We start from the raw sequence: 20,878 nt of genomic DNA, 5'->3' as shown, positions 1-20,878 counted from the left end.
TGCAGTCAAGTTCGAGTGTATGCACTGTTTAAACGCGTGTTCTCAACTTCTCACTGATACTTTTGTGATTCACGGAGTTTTGACAAGTTTTATAGCCTTGATATTGTTTCTTATTCAAAAGTGGTGACAGAAAAAACTCAGCACCCCCAACCTGAAACCTCTTCCCACGCCCCTGTCACAATCACATCATAATCAAAATTAATAATTAGGCTTAAAAGCAAATGTATATGTAAGGGAATTAAGTTTAACAATTACATGTAATATTGCTCCAAATATCATCAATAATGGTGTGTGCAATACCATGTATAACTTGCATTAAGTCGGTAATTTATTTATATATATATATATATATGTATATATATTCACACACACATACACACCTACAGTTTTGATCTTAGGCTTTTCATTAAGTTATTTATTTCCACTATAACACTTGTGTTCCTGATATTATTGCATTTAATGAGGCCTCGTTGTATTTATTCTTACAAAAATGTTGTCAAGCTACAATTTTTTGACTAAAACTAGACTAAAATTAAAAGACTTTTAGTCGACTAAAACTTTACTAAGATACCTTGAGTTTTCTTTTTACTAAAACTAGACTAAAATGACGAGACTTTTAGTCGACTAAAACTAAGACTAACAAAAAAGATATGTGAATGACTAAATATGACTAAAACTAACAAGGACATTTGGCATAAGACTAAGACTAAATTAAAAATAGGTGACGATTAACACTAGCTATAGCTATCGAATATTTTAGTAATCGAGTATTCTACCAAAAATTTCATCGATTAATCGAGTAATCTCATAAAATGTATTTTTGCTTAATTAAAGAGCAATATTAAATATACAAGAAAAATAAGACAGGTCTCTTAAAATGAACAACTACTTGGTTTCCTTTTTTAGAAAAATTAACTTTTATTTTTTAAATGCATAGTATGCAATGCTTTTTTCTATCAAAAAGAAAAATTTTTTTGTAAATTATTTTCAAATTACTTTTAAAGTATCAAAACTAAGGCATACATTAAAATAAATAGTAATAATAATAATAATAATAATAATAATACAAAAATACTGCCTTTAAGTCATGCAACTTAACTTTCAGAACTAAAAGATTCTAAATCTACAGCTCAGCCATAACAAACCTATACTGTCGAATTTGGAAAGCTTTGTGGTATTTAAGAGTCAAAAAACATGGACAGAAACGGAACTAGAGACCATGCATGGTTTCACACCGAGTTTAAGCATATATATTTATATATATATTAATCAGTATATAAAAGTCTCTCTCTCAACCTGTGTGCTTTAAAAGTCTTTAAAGGAGCATGTGATTGCAACGAAAAAAGGTAACAACATGCTCAGAACTGAGGCTTGCCCTGCGCTTTGAAGAAATGTTTCCTGCTGCAGAAAAGAGACGCTCTGATGCTGTCCCAAACCTTGGACATTTTCTGTCGTTTTCTCCTGTTTGTTTCTTCTCTTTGTGCATTGACATTTTTATCGCGCCCTTCCATTTTGCAGCCCGCACTAGCATGCGCCCTCAAATCAAAAGACCGCTAACTCCTCGCGTCTCCTTCCACTTTTACCTAAGCACACATGCGCGCGCGCACACACAATAATTGTACAAGAACGTGACGTGAGCTTTAAAATGAATTAAAAGAGGCTTCGAGGCAGAGGAATTTGCCTCGAACAATTTTTGTAATCGAGTTACTCAAGGAATTGTTTCAGCCCTAGTTATAATATCCAAAAAACTGCCATACTGGCACACTGACTTTTCCTCTTTTATTTACAATTTCCTCGCTCGCTGCGGCTCATTTTCTGCTTATCAGTCGCTGGTTACTGAAGAGGACTCCAGCATGAGACAACGATATGGCACAACCAAACTTGATACTGTTACATGATTGTCTGTTTGCGTGTCACTCCCCAAGTTGCTAGGTTATCAGAGAGCGGGGTCCTTTGTTAATGCAACCAAACTTGCTTCACAACCTCTTTTTTTTTTCTTCCGACGAAGAATAAAAAATATCGTACGTTTTATCGAGCACATTTTTATCACTATCGATCACGTGTCTATCGCAATACATATCGTTATCGTTTTATCGCCCAGCCCTATCGCTAATAAAATGTGTTTATAATGAATATAAAGATTATATTTAATACCTACAAAATATAACACTGAAATTTTCGGTGTGTATGAAAACAAATTATGATTTATAATAAATCAGACAGGATTTATAACAATATCAATTATTATATTGTCACATATTCTATATCATCCACACACACACACACACACACACACACCGTTGTTCCCTTTTGGCATTGTTATAGATTTAGGTCTCTCACACAATAACACCACACAATAGACATTAGGTCATTGCTCAGAGCCGTGGTAAAGTCCAGCAAGTGCAGGAATGATCTGCAAGTTGCTGTGTGTGACTGTCGGTTATCTGCCTGTGAGTCACTGTAAACACTGACTAAGACAAACAGGTTAGTGATTGTTTGCGCAGACAGACACACACACACGCGCGCACACAGACACACACACACACACACACACACACACACACACACGAGTGTCATTCATCAAGTGTCGGTGCAAGTTGTAACTAGTCTGTGTTTGCTCTGTAACCTCACATCTGATCATAGTCTTGAGGTAAACGAGTTTAGTGACACACACTCGTCCGTGAGCTGCTTCGTCTTAAATTTAGCTTTCTGTGTGTGTTTACACTGTGACTGATCTACACTGACTGAACTAATATCATTACTCAGAAGAATTAAGCAAACACGCATCATCAACGAAGCCTTTATCTTTATATAAAACGCCGTTCCGAAAAGCGCAAAGCGACATCCTGTAACCAAATAGCCAGCTGGTCATTCCAGCCTCACTGAAGTTAACAAAAAGCTGGTTAATGGAAGACAGTTTGATTGATTGAGTCCAGGTTTGGAGGTTAAATACACACACCTGTGAATGTGTAAGTCACTCGATGTTGTGCTGTTACAGGAAAACGATTCATAATGAAGTGGAGTTAGTGTTACCGTGCTGACGTCGTCAAGTCTCCTGTAACTTCACAGCATCTTCCTAACCGTCAGCTTTAACACAAACCTTTTTTGTAAATACAGAACAAAAGTAAATACAGCAGCTTGTGATGATTATTTCAGTTATTTAAGTAAGGTTTTGCTAAATAGATTAAGAAGGAACAGGGATTGAAGAATGCACCAGGGTTTCCCGCAGCACTTTGCAGCTCGGGCGGCCTGCCTAAGCTTGGAAACCCTACCGCCTTAACTAGGTCGCCCAAAAAAAAAATTCCGCTGCACAAAAGGCCGTCAAGTGTATCTCTGAGAATAGCGCGGAGCGCTTCACACCGCGAGCGGGTACGCGCACCACACGGCTGAAATGAGAGACAGACGTGGTCCGTCACTGTCTGGAGGATAACTAGCCAGTTGATTAAAATGCGTAAGACTCTGTAAGTCTCTTTGTGGATAAGGCAGTCTGATAAAATATTGCTGTTTACGTCTGTTATACGTCTCGTGTGTAAATGTGCACGCACTCTCAAGGTTCGAGCCCAAGGCCACTTTAATTGCTGGTCTTTGTAAGGATGTGTCTTTAGTCAGTCAGAACTTTGACCCTTCCTTTGGACTCCTTTGGGCTGTGAGAGGATCAGAATGAGTTCAGCAGAGGACCTTCCTGCTGAAGAGGAACATGTCAGAACTGTTCCAGGGCTCAACTCCTGCCTTGGATTAATGGCATAAAAAGACTGCTTTTCTCACGCCCGTTAAACACGCGCTTGTCTGTCCAAGTTTAACGGCTGGAAGAACACAGGAACACTTATTTTAAATTCATAAAGTCATTTTCTTTTGTTTACCTGTGTTGTGTTTAGTTTCTTATAGACATGTATAAAAGTGTTTTATTATTATTATTATTATTATTATTATTATTATTATTATTATTATTATTATTATTATTATTATCAAATCAATTGTATCTTCAGTTGCAGATGCCCAAAATGTTAATGAGCATTTACTCCACAGAATTGTGACTTTAGGTTGATCAGAACGTGTTGATTAATTTTCCCTAACGGCGCTCTGCTGTAGTGCAGTTTGTACCCGGTCTATATGCATGTTCTGATATGTTATCGTTTCTATGGTAACACAGGGTGAGGAAACATCGGTAATTGTTAGATTTATTTATCTCTTCTGTGTCAGTAGGTAAAGCATCAAGTTTACGCTCTTTGTGGTTTAACTTGAAGAGCTTTTCCACTGTGTTTGCATCATCATACTTTCACCCTGTCGCTGATTATTGTCCTGTAAGAACAGAAAGGAGAAATATGTGCTGTATTATAAGCTGCTACATTCTACCCACACCACAATGAGGCTTCAGTCTTTTTACTTCTCTCCTCTCTCTGTGTCTGTGTGTCTCTGTCTCTCTCTGTGTGTCTCTCTCTCTTCTGTGTGTGTCTCTGTCTCTTCTGTGTGTCTCTCTCTCTTCTGTGTGTGTCTCTCTCTCTTCTGTGTGTGTCTCTCTCTCTTCTGTGTGTGTCTCTCTCTCTTCTGTGTGTGTGTGTCTCTCTCTCTTCTGTGTGTGTGTGTCTCTCTCTCTTCTGTGTGTGTGTGTCTCTCTCTCTTCTGTGTGTGTGTGTCTCTCTCTCTTCTGTGTGTGTGTCTCTCTCTTGTGTGTGTGTCTCTCTCTCTCTTCTGTGTGTGTCTCTCTCTCTTCTGTGTGTGTCTCTCTCTTCTCTGTGTGTGTCTCTCTCTCTTCTCTGTGTGTGTCTCTCTCTCTTCTCTGTGTGTCTCTCTCTCTTCTCTGTGTGTCTCTCTCTCTTCTCTGTGTGTCTCTCTCTCTTCTCTGTGTGTCTCTCTCTCTTCTCTGTGTGTGTCTCTCTCTCTTCTCTGTGTGTGTCTCTCTCTCTTCTCTGTGTGTGTCTCTCTCTCTTCTCTGTGTGTCTCTCTCTCTTCTGTGTGTGTCTCTCTCTTCTGTGTGTGTCTCTCTCTCTTCTGTGTGTGTGTCTCTCTCTCTTCTGTGTGTGTCTCTCTCTCTTCTGTGCGTGTCTCTCTCTCTTCTGTGTGTGTGTGTCTCTCTCTCTTCTGTGTGTCTCTCTCTCTCTTCTGTGTGTGTCTCTCTCTTCTCTGTGTGTGTCTCTCTCTCTTCTCTGTGTGTGTCTCTCTCTCTTCTCTGTGTGTGTCTCTCTCTCTTCTGTGTGTGTCTCTCTCTCTTCTCTGTGTGTGTCTCTCTCTCTTCTCTGTGTGTGTCTCTCTCTCTCTTCTCTGTGTGTGTCTCTCTCTGTCTGTGTGTCTCTCTCTGTCTGTGTGTGTCTCTCTGTCTGTGTGTGTCTCTCTGTCTGTGTGTGTCTCTCTGTCTGTGTGTGTCTCTCTGTCTGTGTGTGTCTCTCTGTCTGTGTGTGTCTCTCTCGGTCTGTGTGTGTCTCTCTCGGTCTGTGTGTGTGTCTCTCGGTCTGTGTGTGTGTCTCTCTCGGTCTGTGTGTGTGTCTCTCTCGGTCTGTGTGTGTGTCTCTCGGTCTGTGTGTGTGTCTCTCGGTCTGTGTGTGTGTCTCTCGGTCTGTGTGTGTGTCTCTCGGTCTGTGTGTGTGTCTCTCGGTCTGTGTGTGTGTCTCTCGGTCTGTGTGTGTGTCTCTCGGTCTGTGTGTGTGTCTCTCGGTCTGTGTGTGTGTCTCTCTCTCTGTCTGTGTGTGTCTCTCTCTCTGTCTGTGTGTGTCTCTCTCTCTGTCTGTGTGTGTGTCTCTCTCTCTGTCTGTGTGTGTCTCTCTCTCTGTCTGTGTGTGTGTCTCTCTCTCTGTCTGTGTGTGTGTCTCTCTCTCTGTCTGTGTGTGTGTCTCTCTCTCTGTCTGTGTGTGTGTCTCTCTCTCTGTCTGTGTGTGTCTCTCTCTCTGTCTCTGTGTGTGTCTCTCTCTCTGTCTCTGTGTGTGTCTCTCTCTCTGTCTCTGTGTGTGTGTCTCTCTCTGTCTCTGTGTGTGTCTCTCTCTCTTCTCTGTGTGTGTCTCTCTCTCTCTCTTCTCTGTGTGTGTCTCTCTCTGTCTGTGTGTGTCTCTCTGTCTGTGTGTGTCTCTCTGTCTGTGTGTGTCTCTCTGTCTGTGTGTGTCTCTCTGTCTGTGTGTGTCTCTCTCGGTCTGTGTGTGTCTCTCTCGGTCTGTGTGTGTCTCTCTCGGTCTGTGTGTGTGTCTCTCGGTCTGTGTGTGTGTCTCTCTCGGTCTGTGTGTGTGTCTCTCGGTCTGTGTGTGTGTCTCTCGGTCTGTGTGTGTGTCTCTCGGTCTGTGTGTGTGTCTCTCGGTCTGTGTGTGTGTCTCTCGGTCTGTGTGTGTGTCTCTCTCTCTGTCTGTGTGTGTCTCTCTCTCTGTCTGTGTGTGTCTCTCTCTCTGTCTGTGTGTGTCTCTCTCTGTCTGTGTGTGTGTCTCTCTCTCTGTCTGTGTGTGTGTCTCTCTCTCTGTCTGTGTGTGTGTCTCTCTCTCTGTCTCTGTGTGTGTCTCTCTCTCTGTCTCTGTGTGTGTCTCTCTCTCTGTCTCTGTGTGTGTCTCTCTCTCTGTCTCTGTGTGTGTGTCTCTCTCTGTCTCTCTGTGTGTGTCTCTCTCTCTCTGTCTCTGTGTGTGTGTCTCTCTCTCTGTCTCTGTGTGTGTCTCTCTCTCTGTCTCTGTGTGTGTCTCTCTCTCTGTCTCTGTGTGTGTCTCTCTCTGTCTGTGTGTGTGTCTCTGTCTGTGTGTGTGTCTCTGTCTGTCTGTCTCTCTCTCTCTCTCTCTCTCTCTCTCTCTCTCTCACTGTGTTAGTACATTAACAGAATATAGTTGCTCTGAATGGAGAGCCACAGGGTAAAGGTATTTGTGTTTTGTCTCCTTACAGATCTTTGTGTTTGTAAAGGCAGCATTAGATGAAGGAGGAACAGCGGCTTTGCGATGGACATTTATGAGCTGTAGTCTGAGCTTTGGAAGTAATTTATAGTTTTCATTACTTAGTCTACTCTGCTGTTTCAGGGTTTCCCCTAAGGCTCTTGGGTAAAAGAACATCCTATTAGAGACGCAGCGGTCAGCCACAACCCCCTGGGCATTCAGAATGGCCGCCGCTCTAACCTTCATATCCATCCTGTTCAAAGGAGATGAGAACCTGTAGTCCAGCATCACGCACTCGGTCTGATTTAACAGCTCATTTTAGTGATTTACTCAAAGCAGGTAGCTGCTGCTTACACCAAGTTTTATTAGCATATACTTGGGTATCAGGATCCACTCGTAGATTCCATTATTTCTGTCACAATGTCTATCAGGTTGCAGTATTTAACTATCTGGGGGGGAAACGTCCCGTTTTTGTAATATATGTTTGTACATAAACCTTATGGAGCCCATGTCCATGCTTCAGAGCAGAAAACATGTCTTATTCAACAGAACTCTGTCCTTTATATGACAGGACAGAAATTTTATGATAAACTTGCTTGCAGTTTTATTGAGTCCTGACCTCGGTTTTGCAGTTTTTGACCTTATTAACAGGATAGTTAACGACTCGCACCAGGATTCAGGGTTTTTTTCTGTCTTAATCGCCTAGTGTGTACGCACGATGTTAGATATCAAGCCACGCCCCTTCTTTTGTCATGACAGGAATTTATCACAATACCTTTATCAACGAATTGTCCAGCACTAATCTCAAGCTATCTGAAACACTCACACTCTGACTTCCTGTTTCAAAAGGAAACAATGTACAGTACCAGATCGTTTCACTATTTCCCCTTTAAAAGAATGCTGAAACGATGTCCTCTAAACGTGGCAGATGATGTGACTCCTGAAACAGATAAAAGTGTAAAGAGCTGAGACACCTCCTGAACATAAATCCTCTCAAACTCTCTGCACTCACCTTCTTCCACTTCAACACAAGACCAAAGTCCAACAGAGGTTCAGTTGTTTGTCTGCTCCTGTCTGATTTCGTTACACACCTTATCTAAAGTCCAGCTCCGACTTCCCTACTCTTAGATTCTCAGGATTGTAAAAAAAACTAAATGTACTGTGTCCTTACAACAACTCTCCAGTTCTCGGAAAGACACTAAACGCTTGGACCTAGTGGTTCATCTTGTTTCAAGGACTTTTATATTTCTTTTGGAATTTTAATGTGAGTGACGTGACATACAGCTAAGTATGGTGACCCATACTTAGAATTTGTTCTCTGCATTTAACCCATCCAAAGTGCACACACACAGCAGTGAAAACACACACACCGTGAACACACACCCGGAGCAGTGGGCAGCCATTTATGTTGCGGCGCCCGGGGAGGAGTTGGGGGGGTTCGGTGCCTTGCTCAACGGCACCTCAGTCGTGGTATTGCCTGCCCGAGACTCGAACCCACAACCTTAGGGTTAGGAGTCAAACTCTATAACCATTAGGATATGACTTCTGTCTGGTCTTCTGATTCTTACTGCTGCTGACTGCTTTGCGTTGCGCTGTGGTGTCTGGCCGTCAGGTGGTATGAATTTCTGCTCTCGACATCATTGAACGGTGGTTTGAGACCTTCACCATGTCCTGTGGAGGTTGTTGGTGGTGTCACTGACTGAGAGCTGTGAAGAAAAAACCCCAAAACTGCAGTGTGCTTACTTCTGTGTTGTTTTAGGTAGCTTTGTATTTAATGTCGCTCGCACCAGGGTCCTGGAGGAAGGATATTTCATTTCAGTGTGTACTGAACCAGCTCTATATGTTTGAAATGACACTAAAAGCTTCTTCACTTGACGTTTCTGTCCTTAGCTGTTGTTTTCCTTGGCCAACTAATTCAGTGTGTCTGCTTGTGGTTTCCTTTTTTTTTTTTCAGGACATTCCATCTTGTATTGTTTATGCTTGTGTAAAGGCTCTGATTGATTTTCCCATCTTTTTCTCTTCAAAATGCCTTTGCTTTTCTCCCATATAGAGGTCTCTGTATCTATCTAATCACTTGAAAATCAAAGGTTTGAACACATCTTGATGGAAAAATCAGGAAGGTTTCCCAAAGGTTTTACGGTGGATTTGTTTTTGTTCGAAAAGCGACTAGTCCGTGATGAACGACGGCTCGGTGGGACCGTGAGGTCATCCTTAAAAATATTCTTGTTTGCCGTAACCTGACTGACCCTGTCAATTCAGGACCGACTCAAAATTTTTTTTGTTTTGCTTTAAGTCCGACCGACTTGCTGGTTGTAAATTTGTGTTAAGACCGACCAATTTTTTTTTACTCTTCAAACAACTAATACAAATTCTATTGTTCAAAGATCTATTGCACGAATCGAATGGACAAAACCAACACAAGTTTCGAAAACGAAAACAGGAAATTGATTTTAACGGCCTTCTCTCGGAGCGCGTCCAGGTTTTTTTTTTTTTTTGGAACGCGTCACACAGCAACTGCAGCTTCGGACACAAACGCATAACAGCAAATAATGCTTCTGCACAATGTTTCTCTTTTTACAACAGAAATGTGAATGGTGTGTTCGACCGAAGGCACGATATGCTAATTTGTTTAAATTCGTACCTACGTAATTACCATCACCAAAATTGTTTTTTTTTTTTTTTTTTTTTTACATTGAAACTTGGAGAAAAAAAAATAGACCTACCTACCGACCCTTTTTTAAATTTATTTATTTATTTTTATTTTTATTTTTTACTGTTCCTGCAAACCAAAATATTTTTAAGGATGGCCTAATTGCCGTGACCACGTTCTCCTTCCTGTTGTTTTTCTGAATGGGTTCTGGGATTTCATTTGACCTTTCATTTGTACTCGTTAATTTCCCATCGCGCGAGCAGCGAAAGATCCTCCAAACTCTTCCGATGAGAACGCCGGCTAAAATATACGACACCGTAGCCAAAACCCACAAATCCGTTCATTCCTGGGTGCTGTCCAAGAGCTAAAATAAATCCAGAATTGCGTTCACGTTTCTGCGGGTTCTCCGTCGGCGGAGGTGCTATAAAAGCAGCCGTAGGGTCGTCGGTGTGCATTTTGACTGCAGCGGACTCTAACGTCCTCTCTCACATCCACCTCCGCCTTGCTCCACTCTGCTCCAGAGGAATGCAGACACATCTTTCTCATGCTAATCCATCTCCTGAAGCTAAACTGCAGTCCCACGCTAACCTCCACGTTCAGGAAAAACTCTTCCACACTTAGGTGTTCACATGCCAAGACTTTGCACTCTCAGGAGGGTGTGTAATTATTTTAGCAAAGCGTCAGGGTCTCCTGTGATGGTCCATGAGGAAAGCTGTGTGTTCGATTCATTCGAGCCAGCTCTTGCGGCTGTGTAGCAAGTTTACGAATCTCTTCTGTTTTTGTGCATCAAGCAGGAAACGGGAAATAAGTGCAGGTTGGTGAAGCTGAAGAAACCCAAGTGCGATAGGATCCGGGGAAATGTTCTAGATGAACGTTTCACTTTTATAATGCTGTAGAGCTGAGAAATGGTGATGGAAGTCTGCAGAGTGGCACATGGTGGGTGATGGGACTTTGTCTGGGATTGATTTGGTACCAAGTTTCCCTTTTCTCAAGGTTTACTGGTTAGAACTCACAATTTGTGCAACAGAACCATTCAGCAGTGTCCGCGTTCAACAGTGTCAGCATGCAGCTAGGAGCCGAGAGAGGACAAACGGCCAAGCTCAAAGCCAGTGTAGCTCCCAGTGTAGGCGGGGCTTACGCTCTCTCTGCTGTCAATCAAGTCAACAGTGTTTATCTGTGTTGTTGAAAAGGATGTGCTAAATTTCACTATTCCTGGTCGGTCGCTGTTTGTGAGAACAAATTAGTAAGAAAATGGCAACAAAGAAAAAGACGTACGCTCATTTTTTGGGTTTTATTATTTTTATTATGCACATAACAAATCAAACTGCAAAAAAAATTAACATCACTTGTTTGGAAAATCTGGAAAGAAATTTGTTCTGTACATAGAAAGAGAACGAAGCATTCCACTTTGCTCCTGAACTTCAAGCCTAGTTAGCTAGAGCTCAAACCTACGTTGTACGGACGCGTGTGCGAGATCACGGACCTCACTGTAGGTGTGGAGATCTTCCCAGATCTCTTTAAACTCATGAATGACTTTTTTTTCTTTTTTTTTCCTCTGCTCTGACAAATTCTGCTGAATGAGTTGTCAATCCTGGGATGGAGCGTAATGTTTTCTGACGGCACTCTGGTGGTCGTTTGTGTAACAAATCCATTTCTACGCACGATTAGCTCGATGCTGTCAGCTACAAACGATAAATGACACAGATCGGTGCGATCATAAGACTGTCTGAAAAAAAAAATCTGCACAGACGCCATTTATAGACCACTGTGCTTGTGTGTGTGTGTGTGTGTGTGTGTGTGTGTGAGAGAGAATCATAAAGCGGTCTGACCTGCTAGAAATGTGCACAGAATACAAAGTCGCACAATGGACAGGAAATGTGGGTGGTGGTGGGGTGGTTGTGATATCGGATAACGGAGACCTAAGCGCTCGTGCTCTCCGTCTGTGACGTGCGAGTCGCACTTCCCATTTTTCACCAAGACAGAGAAAGAGCAGACCGTCTTGCTAAGAGACACTGCAGGCCACAGCGACACTGGTGTACTGCTACTGGCATTTATTAAATCTAAAAACACACATACGACCACCCAAAGCATCGAATCTAGCGTGCTGCACTCGTTAAAGCAGCCTAATGGTTAATCAGTGCATCTCTCCTGTGCGATCTGCATTCCTCTTATCCGTCTTAGTCATCCCGTCACCATGGTTACCAGACAGAGCTGTGATTTTCTTTTGATGCATCGCAACGCTTCAGCGTGTTCACAAAAACGGACACAGCCTACAACGACTACAGCCCCGGAGTTAACAGACAAGCTACAAAAGAAAGCGAAACTTTTATACTAGATTGACGTGGCTGTGCTTTATTTTAGGACAGTTATTTAATTTTAAACTCTTTTAATTGTTTGTGTTTGCACCTGAATGCTTGATCGTCTTTATGTAATCAGAACTTCGCCACACAGCTTGTTGTGTTTGTCCCTTCGTATTTCTGGCAACGCCGTCCCACCTGATTCCTGGATTTTGATTGGCCAGCAGGTTTGTGTTTAATCCTTTATCATAGTAAGGATCTAATGAAGGAGTCTCGAGTGTCTCAGCTAAAAGCTTGAATTCCTCTTCAGGACAGAGGCGTTCAGGCTGCTTGTGGTTTGTGCCACGTTTCACAGTGGAATAATGTTACTGTGGAAGGAAGAGGCTTTGTATCGTCAACCCAGATGCTAGTCGGGACAATGAGAGATCACCAGCTGTTCCTTCCTCTGAGAACATTCCCATGCCAGCACTGAAACCCGAACCGCCGACATTTATTTTAGACTAAAGGAAGAGCCAGTGGGTCACTCAAGCCTGACAACATCCCTGGTACCTCTTCATGCATATTAAAGCTTCTCTCTCTCTCACTCACTTACTCTGTCTCTCTGTCTCATTCTCTCTCACTCACTCACTCACTCTGTCCTCTCTCTCTCTCTCTTTCTCTGTCTCTCTCTCTCTGCCTCATTCTCTCTCTCGCGCTCTCTCACACACTCTCTCTCGCTCTCTCTCTCGCTCTCTCTCTGTCTCTCTCTCTCTCTCACACACACAGTCAGGATCATTTGTATGAAGAACACATCAGTGATCAGTGAGTTGTCTGATTTACTTTCCTCAGGTTTGTACTGTCAGACTCTGGGATCAGACCTCAGAGTTATTGACTGAAACTTTCTTACACAACAGATCAGAATACTGGATTAATCAAGGTATTAATCATGGTACGAATACTAATTCTATTGTGACAGAAAAGAGGGATGGAGCTGATATTTCCAAAGGAGGGGAAAATATATTAATCAGAATCAGTTTTTTCCCCTTCCTTTGGAAATATCAGCTCCATCTTTTTTTTCTGTCTCACATGAAACACATCATTAGCCTTTTGTTCCTTCTACTCTGAGCTGGAGATTTGAGCGGAGCCGCCCTCAGATCTGCAATTTTTACAATAGGATTTGTGCTAAATGAGGAAAAAAGAGTGGGCGACCTTTTATCAAAATAAATACGTGCAGCAGAGTGTTGTGCGAGTCAGTGGGTTCAGCAGTGTGACTGTACTATTGTCCTTGTGCCCACGCTCTGACTCGAGGCTCTGACTCCAGGATCTGTCTCACCCAGTAAAAATGAGCATGTAGTGAGTGAGGGGGTGTAATCAGGGTGAATGATTGACAGAAAACACAAAAAAACCCCACACAGAAACCAGAAATGAGTTGGAAACTGAGCCAAGATCACATTTCCACGTACTAGGTTGCTGTGGACAAAGTGCTGTTTCTCCCTGAGTTTGTGCTACTGTTGGTCTAGAACCATTCCGAGAGGTGGACTCTGAGTTTAGGCCTGGGCGATAAAACTATAACGATATGTATCGCGATAGACACGTGATCGATATCAATAAAAAATGTGTTCGATAAAACGGTCAATATTTTTTATTCTCTACTACTCTAACCCCCTTTTCACTTACCTAAATGCTCCAGATCCATTAGATAGTGAGGAGGTTTCTTGTGTACAGCGCTCTTCTAGTCATTTTTCAGGATTCTGACAGGATTTAGATCCGGGCTCTGACTGGACCTTCTTCTTCTGAAGCCGCTCCTTTGTAGGTTTCTGCTTCAGCTTCTTATCCTGCAGGAACGTGAAGATTTTCATCATCTTCAGCTGTCTACCAGAAGGCCTTCAGATTTTATACCGGTATAGATGGGGATTTCGAGCGATACGTGATTCCTTTTTTAATCTTGATTTAGATCCCCAGTCCCAGCTGAAGAGAAGCTGTAGTACGATGCCACCACCATACTTTATTGGGGTTGTAGTGTTCTTTAGTGATGAGACGTCTGGTTCTTGCGCCAAACATGAGAATTAGTGGTATCGCTCTTTCTCTCTCTCTGTGTCTCTTTTCCTCTCACTCTTTATTTTTCTCACCTTCTCTCTCTCTCTCTCTCTCTCTCTCTCTCTCTCTCACTTCTTCACACTAGTCTCCAGCTGTTTAAAGCTGTGAGGTGACTCGGGTACAACTGGTTTATTTGACAATATAGTCTATTGTTATATGTTAACTTCATGATACATGTTGTGTTACCGACTCTGGTTATTTTAAGGAAGCTGGGATCTGCACCACGGTTCAGTTTTCTAATTGGAGGAGTAAGAAGCTAGAGAGAGAGGGAGCAGATAGGTCCTGATCAGTGGTGTAGTCCTCAAAAAAAAGTTGTATACCACCTCTTAAACCCCCTGTTCCCTGCCACGCTGCCAAAACAAGAAAAGCAAAAACAACACACAGAAGTCAATGTTTGCATTTACATGACATTAACATTAATGTCATGTAGGATGTCAGGATTCCTAAAGCAAATATTTAATAGACATGATTTACATATTTCCCCCTTATAGATTCAGTGTGGAACCTGCACAAAATGGTTCCACATAAAATGCCTTGGGATGACAAGCACAAATACCGAGCGGACATATCCCTTGGTATTGTGCATTGAGCTAAAGCAAGTACAGAGACCATAGAGTTTAGCAATATCTGTAATAGCTCTTATATATGCAGCAGGATTACATATGTTTGACAAAAGCTGATTTACACATTGAAGTTTACATCACAGTGAAATGTAATTGTTGTATATTGTTTATAATGCAAACAATAAAAATAATCAAAACGCAAGGTTTCTCAAAATAAGTGTTGTAGTGTAACTATCAGGACATCAGTGATGTGTGAGCTGAATTTGGTGACAGTACAGTGTATTACAATGAAGTTATTGACTGTTTTTTAGTATTCGCTTTTTGGGTTTTGCACTTTGCAGACGGTCCCTTGGAATCTGTCTCTCAGCCGTCTGCATATAGAGACTTTTGTATTTTGTCCACCTCAGAGGAAAGCTGATTTTGAGGAAAATTGGGTTGTAGCTGCCTTTCTACATTACTACGATAGAAAAGAGGTGTTATTTGTGTAATAAGAGCGTTTAGTTCAGGAGTTATTAACTCTGGGAAACTCGAATCTGTAAATATGCGGCCAACTTTACTTAAGTCTGCTTCAGCATGACACCAGATTCTGTTGATGAAGTAAACTTTCCTCCCTGTAAACGCTCGGTGAAGCTGGTACACGACAGCTGTCGGGGGCGGGGAAAGGGGGCGGAATTCAAATAAAAATGAACCAATTACAACGAAGTTTTGCAAGTTAAAAAATGCGACGCAGTTAAAGGGGAAGAAAAGACGAGAGTAAATTACGGACGTTTTAAGCAGCAAAACAAGTGGGTATACCGAGGGTATACGCTAATATTAAGCCATAGAAGTCGTTATACTCAAACAGCCCTGGGGAAAAAGTAAGCATACTTCCTATACGTGCGTATGGCCCCGACTACACCACTGGTCCTGATAAGGACGGCCGCTTTTAGCCACTAATCTGTACACTCTGTGCAACATTCCAGGAAGCAAGAGGGCGACTACGAGTGTGTAGCACACAGCCTCAGGCTTTCTGAGCTCCATTACTCGTCTGAAATTCTTCTTCGCTACAGACAGGGATGGACAAATTAGTGGAGTCCAGTTAGTGCAGGTTTAGAGTCCAGGGAAATCCTTTTTGTTCATAGTCAGCTAGTGAACAGTTTTATTCAACAACCACAGAATGAGTTGAAATCTTACTGACTCTGACTCAAACTGCTTCGATGGAAAAGGGGCATCTCTGATTCAGAGTGCAGTACTAGCAGGGCTCTAGACAAAAAATCAATTAGGGAGCCATTGGCTCCTATAGGGGGAAAAACCAGGCGCCAAATAATTTTTTTTAAGAGCCACATAACAATAAACTTATTTTTTTTTAATTATTTACTTTTATTCATCCTGTTGTGTGTACATCTCCCCACTTTTACAGTTTCAGCATTTTTATCTTGAATGTTCTGGGAACTGAAGTTCATGTGGGAACTTAATGTCTTTTCCAGCTTACAAACTATATACAGTAGGCCCTACAGGCAAAAGAACTTCTCTTCATGCAGAATCCGAGCCAGTGACACAGACCATAATTATCTCAGCATCACTTGGCCACTGAGTGTAGTTTGGCCGCCTCCTCTACTTCTTTGCAGAAAGCCAGCGTTTGACAGATGATTCTGGATCAAACTGTTCAAGTGATGGACCTTCGGTGCTGATCCTGGTCAGATCTTCCAGTGTTGACACATGGAGTGAATTGCGTACTTTAGATTTGATCCTGTTTTGAGCTGAAAAGCCACGTTCACACTGAGCAGCCGAAATTGGTAGGACAAGCATTATCTCAACTAGATGCAAAATGTTCTGGACATCTGTGCAGTAGGGCTCTTTTGTACAGTAAGTAGGACTTCCCACAAGCTGCAATAAGATTTATCTGAGAACTGTCCTTTTACAAGAGCTTTCAGCAATCTCCATTCAGCCTGCACAGCACTGATGTCACAACCATTTTTCAGCAAGATGTCTCAATACCATTTCGGCAGTGTGTCAATTTCATTTTCTCCAAAAGTGTGGATGTCGTCTGGCCACGAATCATGACAAAAGACTGAGAAGCATCGAATGATCTCTGCCCTTTTTGTGTTTTTGTGCTGTGTGTTGTCTCTCATCATTTCAAACCTCCTTTCAAGTTCCTTAACTGTAATGTCTACAGTTTTGTCAATGAGGTGGTTTAGTTCTTCATTGAAACCTGGGAGATCACAGCCTTTTAGTGGTATGTTTTGAAAGGAAATGCCCGTGTAGTCAGATGAGGCCGCTTTCGTCTGCCTTCTGGTCTGTTTTTCTCTTTGAGCTTTGTCCTGCTCCACCACATTATCATGCTGAGAAACTGAATTTAAGTTTGTGTAATTGAGAAATTCCTCCAACTTTCCATTTCTCACTGGTTTGTCCTTCATTCCCTTGATTGTACAAACACAGGAATCAATAGCTGCTATAGCCTGAGGAAGAATAACGGAGTTCTTCTAAAGTATAAGACTCAACTTCAAGATTTCTCCAAACAGGTCATGGAGAAAGTGACAAAACACCACAAAAGGCAACTTTTCCATTTGTTGTGAGATGTGCTTTGCTCTTCCTCTTATTTCAGTGTTTTTGGATGAGGCAGCAAGGTGTTGCATGTGGAGGTGCACAGCTGTATATTGACCCTGGTCTGTAGTGACATCAGATGCAAGAAAAACAGAAAGGGCCCGGTAAATGTGAGGCAACCAGCGCTGGGTTTTCACTGCAGAAGGTGTTCGTATGGCACAGTCTTACTACATATCGATGGCTTTCAAATCGTGCTTGCTTTTGGTTCTAAAATGGTATGTTTTCCATATTAGCTGTAGCAAGTCATAGACTTTTTCAATCATTGGAACAGACTTCTGAACCTCCAGAATGGCTAATTCCAGTCTATGTGGCATACAATGAAAGGAAAGAATGTGCTCTCCTATTTCTTCTCTTAAAAGAGCACCTACACCACCTGAGACACCCATGTTAACGGCCGCCCCATCTGCTCCAAAGGCTGTAATTTTCTTCTGCCACCAATCATGATCAGTTTGTTTAGCATCACTAAACAAGCATTTTATTTTATCTAATACTCCATGTGCATGGCAGTGTTCAAGCTCAGCTGAACTAATAAACCGCAGAAATGTGCCTGCAGTATGCAATCACATTGTCTTTCCCAGAAACGTCTGTGCCACAGTCAGTGATAATGGAGATGTAATTAGCTGTATGGGCGTCTGTCAGTGCATGTTCTTTTAGCTCATCTGCAATGCATCCTACAAACTCAGCACGTTTTTTTTTTTGCTGTTGTACGTTTTGCTCACATCAAGTCCGTTTTTCTTCAATTGTAACACCTGAGAGGTAAATTTTGTGAATGGTAGCTCCTCACATGCGATCATATAGGCTGCGTTAAACTTAATTTTTAGATCCATTAATTTAGATTCCATTAATTTTTCGTCACGCAGTTCGCATGCGTGAGAAACGTATTAGCACGTGCTAATGCTGTAGTATATGGAGCACTCTTCACGATAACATGATCACGAGCATTTTTATGCTTGTGACTATCGCCGTGTTTTCTCACGGTCTCTTTTTTGAAATGGTTAGTTCCTGTAATGAAATCCGTTTTCCCTGCTATTTCTTTGCCCGCTCTGGAACAAAAGTCACAAAACATTTTCCGTGTTTCGCGATCATATCAGCCATGAAAACTCGAATCCAAGAAGCTTTGAAATGTTTTTCGGCACGATGCTCATTGACTGACACGGAAAGATGATCTCCTGTATCTCTGTCGTTCTCTCTCACGGGTGTGGTGGCACAGCTGCTGGAGCCTGCTATTTTACAAGCAGGTGTGTCATCAGCGTTGGTGCTCGATGAGGATTGTTTAAAAAATCCGTATATTTTTTGTTTTGACATAGTTTTTCTGGCGCGGAAAGGTGATTCTCGGTTTGCTCATTCATATTTTGGCACTCTAACTCAGTGAAATGTTCACGTGCAGCATCTCATTTTATTACGTCAACACAACAAATTATGTGATAGGCTACTGTTCACAGAACACACACATAACGTAAAAATTATATAATCATAACGTGTAAATTTGATTGGTTGCCATTGACGACCTCAGCAAAAATATCAGTCGCAAATTAATATTTTAAGTGGAGCTTTGTGAACATGGACAGGAATTATTCAAATGTTTGACCCACTTAACGTTAGAAAACCATCATTTATTTAACGCACCTAGAAATAAAATGTAGCCTGAATAGGTCAGTGTCAGTTCTATGTAGTTTGTAGAGTTTCTATTAAAGTTTAATATGATTTCTTCACTGATTTCTTTTCTACACTGCGCTTTTAAATAGTAAATGACTTTTTTACCTGTTTTTATGTTTGTTTTATCATATTAAACTCAGTAGCTTCAGCTTTGTGTTCCTTTATATACCAGTGTATTCACAATGGCCCATCATCTTCCACATCATTCTGAGCTTGTTTATCTCCCTCTCTCTCTCACCCACCCTCTCTCCCTCTCACTCTTTTTTCCTCTCCCTCTCTCTCACTCTTTTCTCTCTCTCTATCATACACACTGTCTCTGTCTCTCTCTCTCTCTCTCTTCCTCTCTTTGTGTCGCTTTTCCTCTCCCTCTCTGTGTCTTTTTCTCTCTCTCTCTCTCTCTCTCTCTCTCTCTCTCTCTCTCTCTCTCTCTCTCTCTCTCTCTCTCTCTCTCTCCCTCTCCCTCTCTCTCCCTCTCTCTCTTTCTTTTTCTCTCTCTCAGGAACAGAGTGTGTGACAGATGCTTGAGGAAATTCCTGACCGGTTTCACTCTGGCATGACAGGAATTTTTGCTGTGTGAGTAGCCAAGCACACACACACAACGTGTCGTGAATCCTAACAGGGAAATCGATGCTCTCCCCATCTGTGTCGTGAGATTCCTGATCCATCTGTTGAATGTTTCTATTTTACAGACCATCAGGAACGTTGCCTTACTTTCTGTTCCTTTACTTTGACTCATTCCTTTGAAATTGTCTGGTCTTGTGCTCTCGCACGTCTTTGAGCAGCGTTTGAAACCGAATCATCAGGCTGGAGGTGTTATCACAGATCGTCTGAACTTACTTTCACGCTTGACTCTGTCCTTTTTTTATAGCTACACGTTCTCTGTGTATCACGGCTGACGACCGAGTGCATCCGATTCTAATGTTAATTACATCCACAGGCTTTTATGTGTCTTTCAAAGAACGTTGTTTTTTGAATATGAGCTGAAGTTTCATGTTTAAACCCTTACACACTGTTCTCCATCAAAATACTCGTCTGTCTCTATATCCATTCTCTAATCAGCCAGAACAAAATCCAGGACTAAGACATGAAGTTAATAAAGAAGTGTTGAATATTATTATAGTTCTGACCAGTGCTGTGTGTTTGTGTGTGTGTGTGTGTGTGTGTGTATAAAGTGTGTGTGTGTCCATGTTCTACGGGGTTAGCTCGCTAGCGTATCAATCTGAAGTTCAGTGAATTTGGAGCCATTTATTCCACCTGATAGGTTTTAATACCCATAATGCATTGTGCCTATACATCACAGCTTTACTCTCTGATGCTACTGTACCTCGGAGCTCCTGCACGCAATAGTGCTGTTATTCTGAAGGTGAACATTCTCCAGGATTTCACACCGAAATTAAAACCGTGATATTCGGAGGATCTCCAGCACAGATTTTCTGCAGACTCGCACTTAGACGTGTTGTGTGATGCGTAATAGATAAATCAGTAAATGCTGATGTTATACAATGGAGTTCTTGAGGTTTTTAGGCTTCCTCTGCATGAATTTAAAGAGATAAAAGTTTGTCAGGCGGAATTATTTTTTATTTCTCAACAAAATTATTCAAATACACCTCGTAGTTTTTGATGTTACGCTCATTTTAAATCGAGCATCTCGTTTTCAAGCAAGAGGCTCAGAAACCGTTGTAGGTTCGAACGGGTTCGGCGAAGTCTCGGCCGTGATGCCGCTTTATACGACAGCTAGATTAAGTGGTATTTTTGATGCAAATTGCTCAAAGGTTTTGTGTTTGTTAGCTGAGGTAGATTCAGGCAGTTGGTTAGAAAGAGCAACTGATTGTTAAAGGTGTTTCTGCTCAGATGGTGAAGATTCATGTAAAATCATCTTCTGTAAATATCTTCTTTAATAACCAGCTTTGATTAATCATCGAACATCGTCACTGCTGGTGTAAAATCTCGTACGGACAATAATTATCACGCAAGCCTACCGACATCAGCACTCAACACTGGTGTGGTGTTTATGGAAATTTGGTTCTGAAAATTAGTTCTGATTTGTTTCCAAAAAAAACTTTAATTTAAATTTAGTAATAATAGTAGTAATAATAGTAGTAATAATAATAACAACCTTTTTTTTCTATAGCGCCTTTAAAAGTAGCTTTACAAAAGCAAATAAAACAACAAAAATACACCACATAATATAAAGATTAAAATTAAAGCAACAAAAATAAACTA

At 41.6% G+C, this 20,878-nt stretch overlaps 1 protein-coding gene across 5 annotated transcripts in view; it reads left to right on the top strand.

Moving 5' to 3' along the window:
• The window catches only part of sipa1l1 (signal-induced proliferation-associated 1 like 1), a 73,430-nt gene that overhangs the window by 11,052 nt on the left and 41,500 nt on the right, over positions 1-20,878 (top strand). For 4 of the 5 annotated variants that reach the window (XM_060866103.1, XM_060866102.1, XM_060866101.1 and 1 more), the window contains exon 2: positions 19,155-19,228. The exons of the other annotated variant lie outside the window; for it this stretch is intronic. The gene's annotated coding sequence lies outside the window, so the exon portion shown is untranslated. The remainder of the gene's footprint in view (positions 1-19,154; positions 19,229-20,878) is intronic. 5 annotated transcript variants of the gene reach the window in all.

This window comes from Tachysurus vachellii, chromosome 3 (genome assembly GCF_030014155.1).
Source record: "Tachysurus vachellii isolate PV-2020 chromosome 3, HZAU_Pvac_v1, whole genome shotgun sequence".
Classification (NCBI taxonomy): domain Eukaryota; kingdom Metazoa; phylum Chordata; class Actinopteri; order Siluriformes; family Bagridae; genus Tachysurus; species Tachysurus vachellii.
This window is presented reverse-complemented; position numbering and strand designations above follow the sequence as displayed.